The 25,236-nt window shown below is 41.6% G+C and overlaps 1 protein-coding gene across 1 annotated transcript in view; it reads right to left on the bottom strand.

Moving 5' to 3' along the window:
• The window catches only part of CHST9 (carbohydrate sulfotransferase 9), a 53,910-nt gene extending 44,442 nt beyond the window's left edge, over positions 1-9,468 (bottom strand). Inside the window, exon 1 of the mRNA XM_083517792.1 lies at positions 9,214-9,468. The gene's annotated coding sequence lies outside the window, so the exon portion shown is untranslated. The remainder of the gene's footprint in view (positions 1-9,213) is intronic.
• Between the last annotated feature and the right edge of the window lie 15,768 nt (positions 9,469-25,236).

Here is a 25,236-nt window from a genome sequence, read left to right as displayed (position 1 = left end):
TTCAAGTTACCAGGTCAGGTCAGGTCAGGTCAATTACTTGCCACAGCAAGCATGCACTTGCTGGTGATGAATGGCGAGAAAGCTAGGTTGGGGCAAAATTTGTTTTCATCAGTGGTTGAAAATATTTTAGGTGCAATGTAAAATCATTTATGTTTCTTTTCTTTTTTTAAGGCTAGTTCAATTACCTTAGAAGTAAAGAAATAACAGCATCACCAGAAGAACAGCTGTACTTCATCTAGGGGGTTGTGAAACTAAGAGATGAATTGATAATTGTTGTCCTCTCTGCCCTATAGATTTCTGAACGAAGGCTGTTGTCAGAGGGTTCTATGCTTCATTGCGTTGCTATTCATGCACACATCTTGATTAACAACATTTTTAATCAGCACTTCATCAATTGATCCCAGAGAGTTACAACAAAATGTAAAACAATTAAAACAATCCAAACTAAGTAAGAGAAAGCCATAATCAGGGGTGGGGAACCTTAGGCCTAGACTAGATGTGGCCCTTCACTGGTCCTGATTCACAACGTCCCTAAATGTTTTTGCCAGGCTGCAATTTGTCCTTGAATGCTGATAATGCTGCTTGCCTGCCTAGACAGAGGATAGAAGGAAGGATAAGTGTGTGTTGGAGCTAGACTACTGTAGGATTGACATATATTGCTTTTCTCCATTTATGTCTCTGACCCTTCCCAGCACTGGTATGTGGGCTCCAGCAGGGTGCCCAGGAGGGAATGCAATCCTTGGGCTGAAAGAGATTCCCCACCCCTGATCTAAATCAATTGCACAATAAAAATTTCTGCCACATCTATTGTAGCAGTGGTCCAACACCCCATAAATACCTAGGAGAACAGGCATGCTTGAACCTGGTCCCAAAATGTCAACGAGGTCAACGCCAGTTACACTTTCATAGGAATGGCATTCTATAACTGGGACATTGCCACTGAGAGGACCCCATGTTGTGTCAGCACCTAATGAATTTCCTCTGGTGTAGAACAATGAAAAGCCCCCGATCTCCCAAAACTAGGAACCTGAGCAGATTGATATACGGAGAGGCATTCCTTCAAATACCAGGACCCCAAGTCATTTAGGGCTTTATAGGACAACAGTGTCATCTGAAATGCAGCACAGAATTGAACAGGTGGCCAATGGAAATTTTTCACAATCAATATGGCATGATCTGATGGCTGCCCCAGTCAACATTCTTGCTAACTGAAGGTTTTGGGTTTATATTTAAAGGTAGGAGGTTCCAGGAAGTGGTCTGTCACAAAAAGCAGCAAAAGAAAAGAGAAAGGAGAAATGGCATGGGGGTGGGGGGCAGGGAGCATTAGTTCTTTTTAAAAAAAAAACAACCACTGGTTGCATGCTGGCTGCTGGGGCTCACCTGTGGTCGCTGCCTCACATTCTACTTTAAGAATTTTGGCAGTCACACAATTTTATTGTGTTTAGGCAGAGTTTTAATTAAGACTCACACACTTCAGGCTCAGACTATTTGCACAGTTATTATTCTGCATAAGATTTGAAAAATGCCAGCCTGATTAATTAGTGCAGTTAATACAATGATTTGTGATCTACAGCCTGCGCTCATAAGCTTCATTAAAACCGTGACTATGACACGAAGATAGATCATTGCCTTCTGTGTCAGACACAGCAGGAGGTAACTTTTTCTATTAGAATTCTCTGTAAGAGTTCTTAAGTTTGTGCCATTAGCATATTGCTAAGGAATAGTCTCTTTCACACAAAAGTCCCAAAAGTTCTACAGACCTCAATTCTATCACCTGGGAATTCACCTCATGTGATAAATTTAGTTTATGCCACCCTACCTGAATGCAAGAGCTCTGCAGTGAAGTATGTCTCTATGAAGTTGAAAGATATGAGCAAGATGTTACTGTTCTGTTATCAGAGAGATACTCTTTAGAGAAACAGGTTTTTTTATGAAAAGCACAAGAATCAGAAAGTAACGTTTTTTAAAAAAATAAATAAATCCAGAGTACAGTGGTACCTCAGTTTAAGAACAGTCCAATTTAAGAAGGACCAGTTTACAAACTCTGCAAAACCGGAAATAGTATCCTGGTTTGAGAACTTTACCTTAGTCTAAGAATGGAATCCAAATGGTGGAATGGCACTGGCATCGGGAGGCCTCATTAGGGAAAGTGTGCCTCAATTTAAGAACGGTTTTAGTTTAAGAATGGACTTCCAGAACGGATTAAGTTCGTAAACTGAGGTACCACTGTATTGGAAGGTTCCTCATTTTGGAAACATTTCGGGCTGAGAACACCAGCATCCTAAAACAAGTTACTTCATCTTATTTATTCCTATTCCTTTATACCCCACACTGAAAATCTTTACTCTGCTCAGAAGGAGCTGGCCAGCAACCAACCTGGCAACTTCATTTCATGCCTGCAGCAACAATGATTGAAAGCAACTCAACCAGCATGCAGAAAATACTGAACGAAGAGTAGCATGCCCAAGTATAACCAGAACATTCCAAACAAGGAGACAAAAATGGGCAGAGCAACATATGGGCATTTTACATTCATACAATAGGCTAGTTTCTACACATGCTCCTCTCTATCTTTCATCTAGGCAAGCACGAAGCATTAACAGAGTTCAAGGATGCATTCCAACCAAGTAAAAATACTTAAGGAGGCTGCAAAGCAGGGCTGGTGACGATGCAGCCTGGGGGGATGGGGCATGGCCTGGCAAGACTCTCAAGTGCTAGACCAGTGTTTCCCAACCACTGTTCCGCGGCACACTAGTGTGCCGCGAGATGTTGCCTGGTGTGCCGCGGGAAAAATTAAAAAATTCGAAAGATAGCTTCATATCCGGAGAGGCGGCCTTCAGGCGAGTTTTAATTTTAATTTTCCTTCTCCCACTTAATGCCCCACGCTCGCCCGAGCAGCTTGCAGTCCTCGGTAACCACGGCGACCCGAGGGAGGGGAGGGAACAGGGAAGTCGAGGGCGGCCTCGCCGCCTGGCCCTGGCACGGTGTGAGAGCCCCGGCTAGTGGCGCGAGCTTCGGAATAAGTGGGATCCACGTGCGCGAGACCGAGATCGCGGGTAAGGAGCTCAGCCCTGGGCAGGAGGAAGCGGGGCCGCGCGTGCGGGCCACATCCCCACCGAGAGCGAGCCTCCCCCGGCCCACCACTCCGGGCAGGTCCACTCGCATGAGGGGGCGGCGATGGCGACGGCCGGTAGCTTGCCTGCAATGCCATCCCTTGAGCAGGCGAGGAGCCCGGAGGCTACCAGATGCGAGTCCTCTTTCCCACCCTGCTCGGGAGTCCAGAGCACTTGGTCGCATTCAGGATCTAGAGTGGGGAAGCGGGGCTTGTGTCTGGGCTGGACACATTGGGCTGCCTGTGCCGCTCGACCTGCGGGGAGAAATCAGGGTGGGAGTCACGACCGTGAGGCAGGGCTGCCAAGTGTGGCAGAAGAGGACACGGCCGTCGCACCTGTCCTTAGGTAGGAGCTTCTTCCGTGTCGACCTGCTGCCCTAAAGTCTTGGCTTTTTTCTTGGCTTTTTGGTGGTTGGCACAGAAGGAAGGCAAGGGGGAGGGGGAAAAATTGAAACTTACACTTTCGTGCGTCCCTCCCGGCATGACGCTGCGTGCTGACGTCACGGGGCTGTAATGGTGGTGTGCCTCGAGATTTTTTTCATGAAACAAGTGTGCCTTTGCCCAAAAAAGGTTGGGAAACACTGTGCTAGACAAAGAGGCCTGGGGAGCCCCATGTGACTCCATACCTGAAGTTCCTAATCCCAGGAATAGTGCTTTTGCAGGTACTTGTGGAAGAAAGAGGGGTGGAAATTGTACCTGGTTGTATGTTGAGACAAACAATATGGAAGCAATAGACTTCCAACAGGCTAAGAAGCCAGATTTGGCCTTATAAGCAACTCCGTTTAAACCAGTGTAAAACAGCTACACCAGGTAAAAAGACCAGTATAAACCTTAAGAAATCCATAGAAAGTGGATCTGTTTTATAACCAGTATTGGGGTAGGGTTTCCCTATAAAGCACCCACATGGAAAGAGTCCAGCAGAAGACATCTTCATAGCTCTCACTGGAGGCAAACAATCTATGAGATGTCACTGACATGCACACCATAGCAGTTGCTTCAAAGAACCCTCATACCATTTTGACACAGAACTTTATTGCAATGCAATATATGATAGACTTTAAAGCGGCATTTGTGCATAATGAAAAGCCCAAATTTCTCGGCTCATTATAGTTCATCAGAAATTAGAAACATATTGGTTAATGGTGCCCAATCACTGCTACCTTGCTCTTAATTTGGCACTAAAAAAGGTAAAGGGACCCCTGACCATTAGGTCCAGTCGCGGACGACTCTGGGGTTGCAGCGCTCATCTTGCTTTTCTGGCCGAGGGAGCTGGCGTCCAGCTTCCAGGTCATGTGGCCAGCATGACTAAGCCACTTCTAGCAAACCAGAGCAGCACGGAAACGCCGTTTACCTTCCCGCCAGAGCGGTACCTATTTATCTACTTGCACTTTGTGCTTTCGAAGTGCTAGGTTGGCAGGAGCAGGGACTGAGCAATGGGAGCTCACCCCACCACAGGGATTCGAACTGCCGACCTTCTGATCGACAAGTCCTAGGCTCTGTGGTTCAACCCACAGCACCACCCATGTCCCATTCATTTGGCAGTAGTGGGACCAAAAAAACAAACAAACAAACCGTGATCAGGTCCACTTCATGCCCAACTATCTTGCCTGCCCGCCCGCCTCCCCGGTCTTTTGTGGCCCTGCCACTCTGCAAAGCCCCACCAGCAGGGTATAGGCATTTGAATTGCCCCATGAAACTTCATCATAACCTTCTCTACTCAGAAGCAAGCCCTACTGAATTAAATGGGGCTTACTCACACTGGGTCTCAAGTAGCTGCCCTCTCCCACATGCAATATAGGCTAGCTCTTAGGCCTACTCAGCAAAAACAAAAAGGTGGAGCAAGGTGGTATTTTGTACTTGTCTCCAAAACATTTTGCTATAGGTATTTTAAAATACGGTGAAGAGGTGATTGCTCCAGAGTTGCTTCAGAACAAACAATAGCAGTTGTGTTATTGAAGCCTTTAGAATGATGCCAGTGTCATTTAGCCTTGTCATTAAGGATAGAATCCACATATAATCAGCTTAAACTGCTGTATATCACTATGATCTGGAAAATCCCCATACCTGTTACAAGAGATGTTGGCAATCTGTATCAAAGTTTTTTATTTTATAGGAGGGTTGTTCTGTACCTACAGCTGAAAACTGGGTTAGAGACCTTTTAGAGTTGTCTTTTAAAAAACAAATTGTTCACTACAGGAGGCTGAACTCGGAGAAATTACCTATCATTTGTTTGCCTATTCCAGGATAGTAACCTTTTATTGGTACTGGAATATCCCTCTTATGCAAAACAACAACCTGTCATTCTTTGCCAGTTTTTTTTAAAAGAATTACTCTAATTCAGCACTTGTGTTAACCTTCTTTTTAACTTTTACTGTCAGTTTATTTAGGGAATGTTTATTTGAAAAATTGGAGGAGGAGTGTCTGATAATTAACTGTTATCTTCTCTAGATTCTAATTATACTAGGTAAAGGTAAAGGGACCCCTGACCATTAGGTCCAGTCGTGGCCGACTCTGGGGTTGCGGCGCTCATCTCACTTTACTGTCCAAGGGAGCCAGTGTACAGCTTCCGGGTCATGTGGCCAGTATGACTAAGCCGCTTCTGGTGAACCAGAGCAGTGCACGGAAATGCCATTTACCTTCCTGCTGGAGCGGTACCTATTTATCTACTTGCACTTCATGCTTTCAAACTGCTAGGTTGGCAGGAGCAGGGACCGAGCAATGGGAGCTCACTCCATTGCAGGGATTTGAACCACCGACCTTTTGATCGGTAAGTCCTAGGCTCTGTGGTTTAGACCACAGTGCCACCAGCTGATTATAATACTGAAACCTTAATTCTGCTAGTCCCCAGCTAATTATTCAAAATATGCAACAACTTAAGCTGAAGCTCATCAGAGTTCAGCCCTAGACTGCACCTTGAAGATCCTTCCCAGTCTTGAAAAGTGTTTTATTCGCCACTAGAGAGGGTGACTCAGAGAATGAACATTTCAGTCACACCTGCAAATAGGAACAAGAGTTTCTAATTTTGCAGGATGTATCTCCTAGACAGAATTAAGCACCAACACTTCTGTTTCCTACTATTAATATTAGTAAAGTTAAACAGTTCTGTTCTACTAATACTGCTGTAGTTTTCTACATTAAAAAAGCATTTGCTTAAAGCTACAGTAGTGTCAAAATGTGGTTTTTTAAGCAGGAGGGGTCGTCAGAATGTATGACACCTATACAGTGGTACCTTGGGTTACATACGCTTCAGGTTACAGACTCCACTAACCCAGAAATAGTACCTCGGGCTAAGAACTTTGTTTCAGGATGAGAACAGAAATCGCGTGGCAGTGGCAGCAGGAGGCCCCATTAGCTAAAGTGGTACCTCAGGTTAAAAACAGTTTCAGGTTATGAACAGACCTCCAGAATGAATTAAGTTCTTAACCCGAGGTACCACTGTACTTGTTCTCTCTGCTGAGGGGGCACAGAACACTGGACAAGAAGATGGCAGAGATACAGAAATGTTCACACTGACAAGTACAGCAAACACATTCAGAGAGTATTTCACTTCTTTCTTACAAGAGGAAACCAGAGAAAGTGTCAGCACTGGACAGAACTGTAACAGTATTAAAAACAAAACACAACACAAAATAGACTACTAGCTAGTAATCCAGTGAAGTCAGAAGCTGCAGAAGCACATACTAAAACTAAACCCAATTGAACAAAGCTGAACCTATTTCTAAGCAAACATGTCGGACACATTCTTTTTCTGTTAAAACTTTTTTTGTTTAACAAACAGTAAATCATAAACTGGAGCAAACTTCAACTAGCAAAATGACACTATACATTTGGGTCTGCAATGACCCAGCATCTGATTTGCATGCAGAAGGTCCCATGTTTAATCCCTAGCATTTCCCAGTAGGGCTAGGAAGGACTCGTGCCAGAAAACCTGGAGAGCTTCTTCCAGTCAGTGTAGCCAATACTAAACTAGATGGAACAAGGGTCTGACTCACTATAAGGAAGCTCTCTATATTCCTAATTCTCAGTATACATGATAGGAAATGATTGCAAGTTCAGTTGTATGTGGATCATGATCACAAAATTGCCTCATAATTCAAGCAGTTCTTTCCATAACTGTTTAAAGTGGTCTTTGTCTGTTATCTCCACTTTGAATAAAAGTTACAAAGTTATGGAACGTGCCAAAGAATACTTCAAGTCCATTTGTTTTGTAGCCATTTGCATCCAGCAGGATAATTTCTCAGTCAAATAAGAAGCCAAAAACCACTTTTATTTTTTAAAAAAATATTGACTGATCAACAGATTTTAACCAAATAGGTCCACATAAAGCAAAATGGACAGCCATTTTGACCTTTTAGATGGACATACAGTACAGAAAAACAACAACCCTGTTCTCTTTTCTTTCAGTCACAATATTAGCAACTTTAAAGAGTTTTGTGTCAACCAGTTATATGGAACTAACTTATATTCAAGTAATTTCCATACAGAAGCTTATTTTCAAAATGTAGCTAGTGAATTTTTGACGTATATAAATATTTGAACAGCAGATGCTCAAAATGATGTGAATTATCCAAAAAGCATGATTTTCTCAGTTCCTATATACGCCAAGTAAGCAATCTTGACAGTATCCCAGGAAACTTTGTCTTTGTCACTTATGCCTGCTTTTTGCTTTGAGATGAACGTTTAAGTTTTGCACTGCAGTATCTGGAAAATAGTGTCTAGGCGACATTCTCACAAGAATCACTTAAGTCCCCGACTTCTCCTTAACTTTGAAGACTTCTTTTAAGGCACGTCAAAGCCCTTAAAAAGCAAACTTTCTTTTTAAGGGTTTTCCGCAACAGCCTAGTTATTCCATTCTCCTGTGATATCTTGATAGGTGTTATACACATACTCAGAATATACAGGAGGGAAATGAATAATTTGAAGCTATCTGAAGACACTTGCTATATTTCCACTGATGTCTGTAGACTGTGGTGTCAGACCTAAATGAACAAACTCAAAGACTTCATGTGTCAACCATCATCACAATTTATTTCTCTCTCTCTCTCTCTTTTAAAGAGTTTTGTCCCATGCAGCTATAAATATGTGCAAACTTTTAAAGACACACATTTAAGAGATGGAAAAACAGACTCTTCACCAGCCTCGAGGAACAATGAAATGCATTCTCCGGAATAACTCTTTGTAAAATCAGGATCACACCCAATAAGGGGAGAAGGTAGATAGGACCATTTTGATGACAGAGATCCTTAAGTCCTTCTCGCAGGACAAGAGCTAAAAGAGTGACAAAGTGCCTAAAGGTCATCTAAAGATCCTCAACAGTGTGCATGGATTCTTTAGTTTCATTAACAACACTGCATCCTTACAGTTCGTTTCAAGCATTCAGCGTTCACATTTCTGTTTCAGATATTTTAAAATTCCTAAAAAAAAACCCGAAACCACCACCTCAGCAACCTAAAAGCCCTGTAAGGAAGGCGGGTATGTACTGCAGATGGGAAGGTGGAGCTCAGCTGACAGTCCCTTGCCCAGAGCGACCCCTTTGAGTTGTGTGCAGCCTTTGAAGAAAGGAAATCTCCAGCTCCCACACTTGCTCATTATGGGATGGACCCTTAAGACACCGTAGGACGGTCTCCCCCTCCCCCTTAACAGATGCAGGAACTCGAGAGGGGCAGCACCTGTTGAACTTCCGCTCAACCTGCACCACCAAGCACAGTCCCAGGCTCTCGGGGAAGGAGCGGTCCCCTCCTGAAACACAAAAGTTGCCCCGCGGGACGGGGCTTCCCATGTGGGAAGGGCGAGGGCGTGGCGAAAGAGCCTGTCAGAAAAGGCTCGGGCAAGCAGAGGCAAGCAGGTGCCCCAGAGGCTCCTTCCTCTGCTCTAGTCTGAGGGGGCGAGAAGAGGAGACGAGTTCGCCCCCTTTCTCGCTGGCGGACTCCGGCCAGCCGCCTCGGGCAGCCCCAGCCGCCGCCTCAGGAAGGGCTGCGGCCACTGAGTTCGCCTCATAGGCGGGCAGAGGCGCTTGGAAGCGGACGCGCCAAAAGACGCCGCTTGTTTACCCCGCGCGAGCGTGTCCGCCTCCCCCCCCCTCCCCGGAGAGGGCAGCTTACCTTGCTGGCGCGCCCGCGGCTCGCTGTGGAATGGCACCGGGCGGGACAGAATTCCCCGGCTCTCTCTTCCTCCTCGGCTGGCCGAGCCCCGCCCTGCAAACTTCCCAACCTACCCGAGGACGGGGCGGAGGCGGCAAGAAGAGCGCAAAAGTGTCGGAAGGTTCCCCTCAGGCGCGCGCGGCGCCCTCTCGGAGACCTCTCTCCGGCCAGAGCGGAATAGAACAAGCCCCAGCAGCGCGTCTCCTTCTCCCGACGCGCCCAGGGCCGGGGGCGCGAGGCGGGCTGCGCGTGCACCGCCGCCTCCTTTTCGCGCCACCTCCACCACCCTCACCCTTACTTTCTGCCAGGAGAAGTTGGCGCTGCACTTGAGGCTGCAGTTCTAGGGACGCGGAGCGCGCGCGCGCGGGGAGGGGGGCGCTCCTTGGAATTCGCTGCTCGGTTAACCTGATGGTAGTATGGCGCGCAGACCCCGCTCTGAGAGCGCTGCCCACCCCTCGAGGGGTCCTGCGACTTGTCAGAGCGATCTGACAGGCAGAGAGGACACAGGTGCACAGTTGCGAAGGAGAATTGTTCGGGAAACACGGTTTAGATTTGTATATAAACTTTTTTAAAGGTTCACTTTCTGCTGAAGCCAGTGAGGTTTAGTTATTCAAAAGTATACTTTCTGTGCATGCTTGCAGAGAAGTAAGGTGCTAAGTTTCTGTGTGATAAAAGATAGGCTTGCTTGCTTTGCAGGCTCAGAACAAGAAGCTTTATTTTAAAATGTTTTAATAGGTTTTTAAGAAAGGTGTTTTTTAATATAATGACTGTTTTTTTGCAGTGTTTTTATTATGTTGGAAGCTGTCCTGAGTTGCTGGGGTAACCCAGTCAGATGGGCAGGGTATAAATAATAAGTTATTAACAAGATTTGGTTCCCCCCTTATTTTCTCCTTCCCCCCTCTTCCACCATGTTGTTCAGTTGTTTAGTCGTGTCTGACTCTTCGTGACCCCATGGACCAGAGCACGCCAGGCACTTCTGTCTTCCACTGCCTCCCGCAGTTTGGTCAAACTCATGTTGGTAGATTCGAGAACACCGTCCAACCATCTCGTCCTCTGTCGTCCCCTTCTCCTTGTGCCCTCAATCTTTCCCAGCATCAGGGTCTTTTCCAGGGAGCCTTCTCATCTCATGAGGTGGCCAAAGTATTGGAGCCTCAGCTTCAGGATCTGTCCTTCCAGTGAGCACTCAGGACTGATTTCATTAAAAATGGATCTTATAACATAACTCAAACATCACCATCATTAACATCATCATCATCATCATAACTTTATTATTTATACCCCACCCATCTGGCCCATAACCCATTAATACAAGAGGCTATTTATTGATGAACAGATTAAAACACAACTGGATAGGAAAATGAACCATATGAAGGGTCAAGTCTTTGTGATGCACGAGTTGCTTAGCTAGGACCAAATGGCAAGTGTCCCAACAGGGGGTGCAATATTTTTATCTTGTGAGCCGCCCTGAGCTTTTTTTGATAAATAGTGGTATATAAATCTAATAAATAATGATGAAGGGGCAATTGCTTCTGTTCATGTTAAATCAGAATTACAATTTTTCATGTTTCATATATGTGGTTCATGAATATGATTAACAACAACAACAGTCCTGCAAATTACATTTTTTGTTTGATCATTAATACAAATAGCAATTTGAGGGGGGCACACAATATATGGTGCGCACTGGGCACAGTTATGGTTAGTTGTGGCACTGCTCATAATAGCAAGAGACACTGTTTAACTGTATTACCTGATACTACCTAAGGCCTATGGTGTTCAATGGTGCTTGCTCCCAAGTAAGTCTGGGTATGACTGGGTGTGCACAGTCCCCCTTCTCTCAGCTGAGGACCAGGGTTATGATGACTAGGATGGGGCCATTTTTATCCCCATCAGACTACTTGTCTGAGCAGAGAGGTTTAAACCTTGGCTAGTTTAATTTTTTCTTTATGATGCTGTTGCCAAAATTGATAGCATCTTGGGGAGTTTAGCATCAAGCGTGGGGACTTATGATCCCTGCTAGGCACCCCCACTTGAACATTGAGTTCAATGAGGCTTACAGCCAGGGAAATGAGTATAGGATTGCAGTCTACGAAAGAAAAAGGAAGAAGTTTTGCACAGTGGCAGGAGGCTTTGTGTAATTTAAAGTTAGGATGTTTTCCCTGTTGCCCAAACTAAATTCAGCTGCAGTTTTAATGTTGTGCTTTCTTTATCCTCTCACCCCTTCTATTTTTTGTTATTACATTGTCCTGGAAGCTGTTGTGTTAGCCCTCAATCTTTTTCTCTCTAGGCAGAGAGAAATATGGCAAAGGATTTCCAGGCCATTTATAATCTCTCTGTTCCCCTCTGAATCCTCCACAATTTACAGACATCAAAGTAAGTTGCCCCAAATATTCTTGGCAGAGCTTCATCTTTGCTGAGGAATACAGAACTATTTATTTTTTTCTTTCAGCCATGTAACACTTTGAATCATTCAGGCCAAACTAGAACTTGGCTTTCTGTGCTCAATGATTTTGTTTAGATAACAAAGTTGTTCTTACATTTTTGTGATATTGTGATAATAAGTTATGAGGCATTATTTCACTGTGCTGCCTTGCCTTGGTGCTCACAAAGGTTTGGAATTTGGGAGGGTGTGTGTGTCCTGCTGTTTCATTGACCAGGTGCATGTGCTAACCTTCTGTGTGTTTCTTTACATGTCAGGAGGAAATACAATCTTCATTTTGTCAAAACAAACATCATTTTGTCAAAACAATTAGCTGAATGCAAGTATTTTGGGTATGTTTATTTTTAAATATATGGTTACATGTTCTTATGAGATACTTTCTTAGAAAGATACTTTCCTTTGAGCATTGATAAACACACAGTGACCGAGTTTGCTTATAATCCTAAACCAAATCGTGGCTTAGTTTGTGCAAGCAAACACAAACGTGTGAGTTTCCAGAACAAAGACTGTAGCCACAGTGCTCCCCCTCAATCTATTTTTATTTAAATCCCATTTGCCTATTATCTCCTATGTTTGTTGGTGATTTGAACTTTCATCTTCCGTCTACACCCAAAGAAAGTGTGTGTGGAGATTGATTTGAGCAAAGTTTCCATGTACTGCATATATCTTTTTGTACTCTAAACATTTTAGTTTTCTTTTTATATATGCTGTTATATGATAATAAAGTATTTTGTTGTATAGGTTTTTCCCTGACCTTTGTATTGTTTTCAAGTGTTTCTTTTGGTCAGGGATAGCTTTCCTCTTTCTATATCAATTACCTGGCAAAAGGATACATTACCAAGTGACTGCTGGTGAAAAGCTCATGGTTTCCTCTTGCAAGTGTGATGTTGAATGGATTTATTCATCCTAGGATTGCAACATTTACAGTGCAATCATATGCATGTTTGCACAGACATTAATTCCATTGTGTTCAGTGGGGTGTAATCCTGGGAAAGTGTGGTGCATAGAAATGTAATCCTAGCCTTGTGAAACAATATATCTGCAATATTACCCATGCATGTATTTAATGATGTTCAATAAGCAGCCCTCAAAAATGTTTCCTACTTATGAAAACAGCCCAACTTGGACCGCTCCATTGTCCCCTTGAGTTTCATGAGTTTCCAACCACTCAAGTTGCTAAACATAAAGCAATCTTATCTCAGCTTCCTGAGCTTGGTAAAACACAATACGTAGCTGTTTGCCATCTAATAGTAACAAAAGAACTTGTGTTACACCCAGCCAGACCATTGGTCTTTCTAGCTATTTTGTTTCGCAGCAAGTACCTTGCTTTTCTTACAAGTCTCTCTCTGATGCAGATGTTGGGGGTTGAATTTGGGACCTTCTACATGCAAAGCATGTGTTCTGCTGCAACTCTTCACAGCTTCTTCCAGCCACTTACAAGAAAGGACTTCATAGAGAACAAAAGAGGAAATATCCAGTTGAGGGGAAATTTCAATAGTGAGAAAAGCATGAAGGGAAAGGGTTGAAAAGCTTTCCCCCCAGTTTTATAGTCCCAATTTACTTCGTCCACCACCCAGTGTAGCTGCTTTTAACTTTTAAAATACAATGGGAGATCTGATCAGGAATCTCTGACTACCTTGTCTAGATTAACCCTGAAAAACTTGCACTTGTTTGGCAGCAGTCAATGTCCTTATGTGAGATTGAACAGAAGAAGCACAATGGTTGGCATCCCTCTGTCTCTGGAGACAATGGAGGAATGCACTTTTCAGGGTGAAGTCAAACTGTTGGAAGGTTACTATGCCTGCTGTGGCTGTATAGATTGATATGGGAGAGATATGTTTTGTTGCAGATACAGATAGTTACAATAAAAATAAAGCAAGGCCTTGAAGATAATCCCAATTCACATTTGCTCCAAATGGGAGCAAAACTTTAAATGTTTCAGTTTTAAGTTTAAGGATCCTTACAAAAATGAGCACCAAAGAATTTACTTCCTATACAGTTTGTGCACAGAAATTTTAGCCAGAAGATGGCAAAAAGTATGTCTCATTCAGAATTTCGAAAGGGACACAGCAGTGAGAACAATGGGCCAGTGGTTTATTAAGTTCAGTAATGATCCCAGAAGCCCCTTCTTCTAGCTGGAACATTCATTTCTCTACTGGCCCTAAGCATGAAGTGGGAGTAGAAATAGGCACACTTTAATGGACTTTAGTGAATTCTAGCCAGTGCTGCATAGCCATTACTGTGAAGGAGAATACTGAGGCTAAAATGTATTCTATTCTTAAGAGTCTCTATACAAATTTATTTTTCCTTCTTTATGATATTCAGTTCCTGTGAGATTTAGTGGAGCCAATTAGAAGCAGTGATCAAACAAAACAAGCGATATTTTGAACAGCGAGCTGTTCATTTTCTAACATAAAAAGGAAACACATGAAATGCTAGAAGTTGTTGTTCAAGGATTCTCAAGAACTCCAAGTCGCAGAGTTCCATCTGTGGCCAAAGCAGAACCAACAGTCTGTGTGATATCATACTGCCAGAAGGAGGGAGGGAGAAGTATCATAATTATAACACAGTATAATCATCAGGAACATTGTGGGGAGGGCCATGGCTCATGAAACAGCACATGCTTTTCATGTGAAAGGTCCCAGGTTCAATCTATAGCATCTCTAAGTAGGCCCAAGATGGGAGAGATTCCATCTGCAATCCTGGAGAATGGCAGCCTGTCAGTGCAGACAATACTAAGCAAAGTGACCAATGGTCTTAGTATCCCGGGGGCAGTGAGACCCAATGTAACTAACAGGATTTACTTGCCCCAGAACATATGTGAGCAAATGAGCTGGAGCTCTGCACTCCTGTCTGAACAGTTAAAGAACCAGAAATGGTGTCAAAAGGGCATGTGTCTGCCATGCATAGTAGATATATGCACATACCAAACTGTCATGTCTGGCTATTAATTCAAATCCAGCAGCTAGAAACAGAAGGAGCTTAAACAAATGAACTAAGAGAAGCCAAAGGACACTAATCAATCTGCCATTTTCTCAAAACTGGGATGTGGTCTTTTTTTCAAAGGTATTTGACAGGGGCGGGGGGCTGGGCCCTGAGAAAACATACTTGAGCAGTCTACCCTTTGTTGCTGAAAGCATGGAGAGCTGTGACTGCTCTGAGTCTCAGAATTGAAGATGAATATGGTATGATTGGGGAGCAGCTGTAGTGCAGCTGCACCTTGCTTTACCCAGCTTGGCATCAGGCAGTTGTAACAGGGACTCTGTGAGAGTTTCTGTCTGGGCACCAGTATCCTTCCTTTCCCATTTAAAAAAAGATGGATAAGTGCTTCCAGAAAATGGTGAACATTTCCCACTCACCTGGTAGCAGACATACGGTAATCCTTTTGGTGAATGACCTTGAAGGCTTTGACAACTGCAACAGGAAATGCCACAACAATTTAATTAAATTAAGTGTAGGTATTAGTGACACAGTTCAGTTTGGATATGGAGGGATCCTCCAAGCAACTTGTTTATGGAGCATTCATTCTGATGTGCCTTTATAAAGCTCATGTACAAGTTTGACAATATATGTATTGAAAGTTCATTCTGATTCCTGCCCCCCTGGGGAGATTGTACATCAATGGGTGTTCATTCTGATTTACTTATGCAGTGATGATATGTATTCCTGTTGATCAGTTATCTATTCCACACTTTTTAGTGCATTTCCCCATCACTTTCCTAACTGCAAAGAGTCCATTATCCATTAAAAAAAGTTGATGTACTGTGCCAGCATGCGTTAATCCATTTTAATCGTGTACACCTAAATTTCTTGCATACAGTTGAATCCCTCCCACAAAAGTATACAGTACAACTGGAAAGCTGCTCAATATTTTGTATGTTTGAAATTATTTCATTAAAAAGGGTTAGGTTTTTAAAGGTTGTAGATAGAAAGAGTGAGCTTACATTGTTTTCATATCCTAGCTTAAAGGACTACACACACACACACACACACACACACACACACACGTGTGAGGGTACGGCCCCAGAAGAATAGGAAACACTGCTCTGTGAGGTTTCAGAAATTCTTTATGGCAGATCACAGGCTATGACAGTGACAGCATAAACTCAAATGCTTTACAGTGCAGATCACAGATAGTGAGTCAGGCAACACAAGTTGAAAGTAATTGAATTTGGTCCCATCTTTAAAGAATTGCTATCACCCACAGTAAATAAAATATACATTAAGGTCAATTTCTCACTGAGATGATTAATGTGTGTCTCTTCAGTACCATTTCAGACTACAGATAGGGAGTTTATATTGTTATATTTTTCTCCATACAAATAATTCCCACTACATAGGAAAGGATGTCATTTTCTCTGTGACATGCTAGCTTTGAAAACAAAAATACCAAGATTTTGTTCAGCATGTGTTCTAAATCAGGTCATTATCTCTCAACCTAGCCGACCTCACAGGGTTGTTGTGAGAACACAATGACTGAGGGAAGCAAACTGTTTTGAGGAAGTGTTGGGTTAAAATGTAGATTTAGTTCCTGTTGACTTTGTCCTTAGCACACCCTTTCTAGGGAACCTCCAGCATTCTTAGTGTAAAGGCCAGTTAGTTTGCTTTTCTTTATTTCTGCCTCTCAAGGGGATTATGAATTCCAAATAGCATTGAGAACACTGAGAGAGATTGGTTTATAACTTTTTTAAATGATTTCAGAGGGAGCTTCTTCCATTACTGTCCTGTCCCAGAAGACTTTTGAATAATTGAAAACCTTGCACATGCTTTAGCAGTTATATGGGAGAAAGTACTTACTAAGTTAAGACTAGATCCTAGTTTTAATCTCATTATGTCTACAAGTATTTTTTTCTAGTTTTGAGACCAATGGTGCACTGAATTTGACAACATGCTCCCACCCAGAACCTTGTTTCTTTCCTTTTTAAAAAGAAAGATGGTTACGGTATATATTGTTCTTTAAAATCTACCCTGAAGAAGAAAAAATTGTCACTCAAAAGCTAATGGGCTCCATTTTGAAACCTGGTGGGTCTAATAAAAGTTATTAGTTCACTTATTTCGCCTGCCCAGAAGTGGCTGTGGTTTTAGTGCACATTGTGTTCCCCTTAACAGAGGAGAGAGACAGAGAAAATATTATCACAACTGCACTTCCCAAATCTACCACACATCTTGAATCTATTCAAATGATCTTTAAATAAAAAGGTAAATGGTTATCTGCTATTACCAAGGATGTCTGTTCAGCTGGCACTCTGTGGCTACAGGTGGCTGGTGTCAGATGCCTGCAAGGAACTCCCATGGCCAGTTGCCAGGAATGTACAAAGACAAGGAAAAGTTTCTTACCATCCACTTTTTATTCAATATTTACAGAGAGAGACTTTGGAACACAGCCTCTTGGATAATGGTGTTGTCCCAAGTGATTTTCCACCTCACTTTTCTCCCACAGCCCCTCTGTCTCCAAGCTGTTTGCTCTCCTACTTTCAAGGCTCACCAGGTTCTGGGAGGTGGGTGGGTCTGGAATGCTTTCTAAAGACATTGTGTCCATCAGTTGTCACCCCCTTGTGCTTCCACTTCCTCTTCCTCTTCTTCCTCCTTCTCCTCTACCATTATTTCCCAGTTTCCCCCCTCATCTGCCTCTAAGCTGTGACCTCCCTCAAACCCTTGTTGCAATTCTGATCTGTCTTCCTCTTCTCTGGAAGGGTCAGGCTGGGGAGGCGGTCTCTACCATTCCTCCTCTGCCCAGTCCCTGACAGCTGGGCAATGAGTGCAGGGTCTGGAAGGAGCACAGACTCTGGATTTATGCTGATGCCTTTCACTGTACCTAACCTATTTGTCATTTCTACTTTAGCCATTGACCAACCAGCTCCATTGTAACTCTGAAAAGAACCGAAGAGCAGAATAAGCTCTGCCATCTCAGGCCAGGCACTCTGGGGCAATCATGTCAATAGCCCTTCTCATCCCCATGTTCCACAATGAGGTAAGGGCCTCAACAGCTTAGCTAACTATCCAAGGACCACATGCCAGGGCTGAAGGGGCTAGTAGCCCAAGTGGTTGCCACACACAGGTGTAACACACATACAGCACACACACTACACACAATATAATGCTTGACTATAGCCACCTAACTGTCTTGTTGACATATTTCTGCTGCTTGCTTGTTCCCAGTATTTAGAATATCTAGATTTCACTTGGAACATTGATTCATGGAACACATATTTAATACTGCAGCCCCTTCTTAGGGGCTCTCCTCCACATATCACTTTGTTCTTCCCTCAGTCCATATAGGTGCATTTTCATGGAATGAGCATACAACTTTTGGCTCAAAAGAGGCTGGTTCAAGTGTTCAACAGCATGACCTGTACAGCCTACAGATTTGTTCCAGCATGAACAAAACCTAAAACACATTTCCATAACCAAATTCCAGCACTATTTATCATTGCCCAAAAGAGTTAATATATCAGAACATACCTGCATAGCCAGATTTTCCTTCCTTAAAACTTCCTTATGAAGGAAACCAGCATTCCACAAGGACTGACAAGAAGAGAACATGATTCTTGATACACTGAAGCTGGCACGGCTACATGTTTTGGCTGACTCGATAAAAAAGCAGTTCAGCCTCAGGGCAAGCCTTTCATAATAGGTTTTTCTTGCGCCGCGTATCATGATGCAGATGGCTAATGAGTGATTAGGAATTGCTAGGTCTCATTCTCTTAGCTGCACAGAATGCTTAAGTTAAGTTTTATGCCTGCACAGTATAGATGGAATAGGAAGACTTATCAGAGCAATGCGCAGTTCTTACATAATAAAAGAATCTTACTTGTTTTTGTAATATGGGGCAAGTGTTTCCTTTCTTTGATCAAATACAAAGTTTAAAGCACTTTGTATTTTCCTAAAGATTCAGCTATATAGTCAGATGACACGCATGGTATCTGGGTAAATTAAACCAAAAACAAGTATTTCTTGAGCATGTGTTACTCTTGTAATTCAAGCTGTGGACCTCAGCTGGAAATTCCTGCTGGCTTCATTAAATATTTCAGTGTAACTCCACTGTATCCAACAGGTGCAACTAGCAGTACACAAAACCATCATATTTCTGACAAAATCTGATTGGTCACAGTTGACAGTTTCCATCAGTAAATGAAATTAGCAAGGCAGTGAGTCTATTTATACATGGAATTGATAAGAACAGAAGGAAAATGCTCGCAAGTGGTTGACTTTATACCACTGCTTTGAAAAGTTTAGTGTCAGTTTTAGTTTAGGGTCAGTTTTGCTGGATTGCAGCCTTCAACTTCAATCCCATGCACACATGCCTGGGGATGAGGCCTATTGAGCGTAGTTGGAATTAGAAATCAATTGATGCACATGAACCTAAAGCACTCTGGACATTCAAAAATCCCTACAATAATGCTAAGTAGTACTATTAAATGCATAATAAATAAAGCTCATTTTAGCACATGCCTGCAGCTGCAGAGCCACATCTGTTCCTACTGTTCTTTTCATATTACTTGCTTTACAGAACTTCTCATGCAAAACCTTGACCAAGGCTAATGAATGAGGGACAGACTTAATGGGATTTTGTAACCTATTCTACATTTTTAAAAAGGCAACTGCAAGGGCACCCTATTCAGATTGGGGCTGTTGCAGTGGGGGATGTTTTTTGTTTCAACCCTACTTCTCTGTTCCATTTCTCAGTTGTCATCCCAGCCTCCAGAGCTGCAATTTACCATAAGAGGGAAAACTTTCAAGGTTCATGATTCCATTGAGTTCTCCCCCATGAGACAATAGACTGAGAAAGTGGTACTTGAGGAAATGATGGAGGTGGGGAACTCCCCAAACCCTGCTCCCTTAATCTGGATCACCCCCCTCCTTCCATCAGCAAAATACTGGAGGAGAAGTGATCACAAATCTCTTAATGTCAAGTCTGACTTCTGAGTCCATGGCACTAAATTTACCCCAGGACAGTTAACCAGCAGCTATTTGCTGTTGCACTCTAGACTGGAAATCAAGCCTTATGAGGAATGTTTGAGGAAGTTGAGTATGTTTAGTTTGGATAAGAGACTGATATGTGATATGACAGCCATCTTCAAATATCTAAAGGGCTGTCACATGGGAGATGGAGCAAGCTTGTTTTCTCCTGCTCTGGAAAATAGGACCCAAACCAAAGGATTCAGGTTACAAGAAAGGAGAATCCAAGGAGATGCAGGAAGAACTTTCTGACAGTAAGAGATGTTTGACAGTGGAACAGACTCAGGATTTGGTGGACTCTCCCTCCTTGGAGGTTTTTAAGCAGAGGTTGGATGGCTGTTCTGATTCTTGCATTGCAGGGGTTTGACTAGAGGGCCCTTCCAACTGTACAATTCTATGTATGCCATGTCTAAGGAAGGATATTTTGTTGTTTTCCCTCCAGATACTGCATAACTCAGTGATACTAACTCTTGCTGCATGTGCTGAAGTAATATGGGTGTCTAGGAATAATGCCCAAGTTGATAATAAGCTCCAAAGTAGGAGCTCAGTTCCATTTAGGGTAATTATGTAGCTGCTTAAAATTTTCCTAGCAATTCCAATTTCATACTTGCCACCCTAAATGGTTATCTACAGCTGCTGGATGCAGTTAAATGTACATTCCCCCTCAATGGTTCACTTCTTTCATTGCTGCTGAGTGAAGTATTCCCTAACCATTCGGTGTAGATAAGGGTGTAAGACAATTTGAGACATGTCAAATGGAAACAAGCCATTGAAGCATAAAGATTATGTTACAGGTGTCTGAAGCAGCAGAGGCACCTAAAGAGACCAAGATAAAACTTTAAATGGAATGAAAGTTTAATGGAATAAATTGTGGTATTAAAATGATTAAATTGTGCCTGTGAAGGGAAATCTACCTCATACTTTGGATACTATAGTTTATTGTTCAGCTCTCTTCCCTCAGGAGTTAATGGGAAGTGAAGACCAGGGGTTTTAAGGAATCTCTGAACTTTCATCATCTGAATGGTTTGCTCTGTACTGAAGTAAACAGTCTGAAAGAGATCCTGGTCCCAAGTTGTTTAGGGCTCTAAATGTCAACAACAAAACCCTGACGTTTTTTCAGATGCTACTTAATAGGCAGTCGGTATAGATCTGTCTCAACACTGGTGTAATATATGTAAATCTGGGTGTCCCTTTAAGACCCTAGCAGCTGCATTTCAAATCTCAATCCAGGAGGGGAAATATGGAAAGTGGAGGGAGTGCTGAAAGGTTTATATACCTTAATTTGTTTATGAATGTCACAATTAGCTCATTTTGGTTTGGCTTAACTTTCATTGGCTTGACATTTTTCAGATTAATTCTTTAATTAAAACACAAACAAAATATCCGGCTAATTTAAAAAAGTAAATGATGGCAATGATGAGAGGTTTTCTAATTCAACAAAATGTTTTCCAAAAAAAGAAAGGGAAAAAAGAAGCAGGAGGTATTAGATGCCCTAATGACTAAAGAGAATGAGTTAATTGTAAAACCAGAGGTTACAGATGTGTTAGCAAGGCAACTCAAAAGAGAAAGAAAGAATAGGATAACAAATAATATTGTTGATGAGGATAAGTATCTGACCAGCCCAAAAGAGATAAGGAAAGCGTTTGAAGTTTTTTATACTTCTTTATATTGTTGTGAGAAAGAGGATATTAAGAAAATTGACTCTTATTTGAGCAATTGTAATATTCCCTGAGTGTCTAAAGAAAACCAGAAATTATTGAATGTCCCAATATCGATTTCGGAACTGCAGATGGCAATAAACTGAATGAAGATGGGCAAAGCACCGGGACCAGATGGACTTACCACAATTTATTATAAAAAGTTTCAGGATGCACTTATAGAACCACTTAAGGACACTATGAAAAGAATTTTTGTGACTTGCACGGTCCAAGCTTCTGGGAAAGCTGCATTTATAACTTTGATCCCTAAACAAGATGACCTAACAAAGACTTAAGAATTATAGACCTATTTCCTAATTGAACTGTGACTATAAGCTCTTCGCAACAATTTTGGCTGATAGACTAAAAAGGACATTGACCAAGTTAGTCCACAGAGACCAGGCTGGTTTTATACCAAGCCGACAAATGAAAGATAATATAAGAAATGTAATTAATTTAATTGAGTACCTTGAAAAAAGGAATAAAAACCAGGCTGCTTTGATCTTTCTAGACATGAGAAAAGCCTTTGATAATATTTCTTGGTCATTTATGCTCAAGGTTTTAGAAAAGATGGAGAGAGGCAGGTAATTTGTTTCTAGCAGATATTAAAGCAATTTATACTGATCAGTCAGCAAATAGATTAGTAAATAATATTCTCTAGGACAAACATCAAATAAGAAAAGGAACTAGATAAGGTTGTCCCCTATCTCCGTTGTTATTTAACGTTAGAAATATTGCTTCAGAATATAAGGAGAAATAGGGAAATTAAAGGCATTGAAGTGGGATGCAGAGTCTATAAATTAAGGGCATTTGTTGCTGATGTGGTCTTAAAATTGGAACAACTATTGGAGAGAATTCCCAAAGCTCTAGAAGAAATTAAAAGGTTTGAAGAAGTGGCAGATAAAACAAAAATGTTGGTCCAAAACAGTTGAAAAAAGTTTTAGAATGGCTGCCTTGCTTAAAAATAGGAAAAAAAGAAGTCAAATCTGGATAACAGCAAGGAGTCTCAGCTTAATTGAAAATAATTATATTAAATTGTGGAAAGAGGTTAAGAAAGACTTGGAGACACGGGGGAGGATGAAACTTTCCCTACTAGGTAGAATTTCAGTGGTTAAAATGAATGTACTTCCTAGGATGCTGTTTTAATTCCAGTAAATTCCAATTGTAAATAATGCAAGCTCCTTCAAATAATGGGAAAAATATATTTCTAAATTTATCTGGCAGGGGGGAAATCCAAGAATTAAATATAAAATTTTGATAGATACAAAAGGAAGAGGGGGCTTTGCCCTGCCAGACTTGCAATTGTACTATGAGGCAGCTTGTTTGTATTGATTAAACGAATGAATTGTATTGGATAATACAGATATTTTAGACTGGAAGGCCATGAAGGCCATGACTTAAAATTTGGCTGGAATGCATGTCTTTGGTATGGGAAAGCAAAAATCTATAAGAGTTTTACGAACCACATTCTCAGGAAAAATTCTATGGAGTCTGTGAGAAATATAAAAATCTGTTAGAAAGAAAAACACCTTTATGGTTATCCCCCATTGAAACAATTACAATTAAGAGAGTTAATATGGACAGACAATGGGTGACTTACAGGGAAACGCTGGACTTTGCAGAGGGCAAACCCAGACTGAATCTTAGGGAGAACTTAAGAAGCCAAGTAATGGATTGGTTACAATGCCACCAGATATATGATATATGTTTAAGGTAGGCAAAAAAATGGGTTTTTGGACCAAAACTCACAAATTGAAAAATAACTGTTACAAAACAAGGATAAACTTCTGTCTAAAATGTATAATATCTTATTAGAATGGGAAACAAAAGATTAGCTAATTAAATAATCAGTGACGCGCTGGGAAAAGATATAGGACACAATGTAGACCTAAACCTTTGGGAGAAGCTTTGGAAAAGTGATTTGAAATTTACTGTATGTTATTCTCCGAAAGATAACTACTTGAAAATGATTCATAGATGGTATTTAACTCCCAGCTGGCTGGTTAAGATGTATAAAGCAGAATCAGATATGTGGTGGACATGTAGAAAGGTGAAAGAATATTGGGAAATGATTTATAATGAGTTGAAAAAAAGGTTTTAATTTACCTACCCTGAAAACCAGAGTCCTTTTTGTTGGGAATAACCCAGACACAAATTCCCAAGTGCCAGAAAAGTTTATTTATGTATGCAATAACAGCACCCCATGTTCTGTTAGCCAAAAAATGGAAAGTGAGAGAGATTCCTTGGAAAGAGGATTGGCAACTTAAGATGTTAGAATATGCAGAACTTGCAGGTTTAAGAGAGCAAGAAGAACATATATTTAAAGAAGAGTAGAAAATATTTATTGAATATATGTAAAATAATTGTACACAGCTAAAAACACTGGCAGCATTAAGATAAATTCAACAGAGTAAACAATATTTGATTGATGTAAAATTGGAAAATTGATTTGAATGGTTATAGTAAAATATGCAGGAAAGTATGATATTTAATTCCTGCCCACCTAGCAGTTTGAAAGCACGTCAAGTGCAAGTAGATAAATAGGTACCGCTCTGGCGGGAAGATAAATGGTGTTTCCGTGTGCTGCTCTGGTTCCCCAGAAGCGGCTTAGTCATGCTGGCCATATGACCTGGAAGCTGTATGCCGGCTCCCTCGGCCAGTAAAGCGACATGAGCGCCGCAACCCCAGAGTCGTCCGCAACTGGACCTAATGGTCAGGCGGTACCTTTACCTTTATGATACGTAATATAAACCATGGAAGGAGAAGGAGGGAAGTCATTGGATATTTTAAAGTTTGAAAAATGTTTAATTTGAAATGTAGAAAAAGGAAATCTCTCTCTCTCTCTCTCTCTCTCTCTCTCTCTCTCTCTCATGACACTGTGATCTTGTGCTACAATGTCTTGAGGCTGCACATTGCTGTTCTACTGACTTTGTACTTTTCTGTTAACCAAAGTGTCAAGATTAATACATGCAAGGTGGAAACAGCTTTGCAATTACTGGAACAAATATTGACACTAGACTTACGCCTTGATACATTTCCTTTTTTTACATAAACACCATCACCTAGGGTGAAAATTGTAAGTACATTCCACACATGCTATAGTACATTCATGATTAAAGATTCATTACTTATGCATTAAATAACAAAGAATAGTGTCCAGGGAACTGTGGTTAGCTTGGCCTGAAGCTTTGGGTGCTGGTAGATCTTACTATTAGAAATGTCAACTTGTAATTTCCCATTATTTGGTTCTGTACAAACATCCCTTTCATAGCCAAGTAAACAGTAATGGTTTGTTATTTTTTTTCTGTTTAGAAACCCATTTTTCTTTAAATTAGTAGGTCACCTCTAAAAAATATTGGTAAAATACCATTTGAACTTCAAACAGAGACTCAATATAAGAGGTTTTTTAAAAAAGAAAAGAAAAGAAAAGAAAAAGATTCTTCTTCGCTTTTCTTATTCTTTTCACCATTGTCAGATTTGTATTGCGTATGTACATTCACAATCCCAGTCTCTTATCATTCTTTGCTCAACAGTAGAAAAAACGGCAAGGCTTTGTTTTCATAAGCTTTTCTAGCTTTTGATATGAAAGGATTTCCAACCATCATATGCTTATAAGCAAAGTGTTTCATTCATAGCATTTCAACCTCTTTACTTGCGGGTGGGAGAGAAGGTGGGGGAAAGCAAAAAGAAAATTACTTTTCAACATAATGACCAGGAACCAAAGAGCTGCTCTAGGCAAGGCTTGTTCACAAGAATGAATTCCACACCCCCGCCTTCCAGCAGAAGACCATCCCATCTCATTTGAGAAGCTGCATTTCAGATAGCATTCACTTTCAAAAGTCACTTCCTGCTTGGGAAATACTATGTTTCAGATTATATACAGCAGGG

This window comes from Podarcis liolepis (assembly GCF_965112155.1).
Source record: "Podarcis liolepis genome assembly, chromosome: 8".
Taxonomy (NCBI): Eukaryota; Metazoa; Chordata; class Lepidosauria; order Squamata; family Lacertidae; genus Podarcis; species Podarcis liolepis.
Note: the sequence above shows the minus strand (reverse complement) of the source record. Positions and strands in the feature narration are given on the sequence as shown.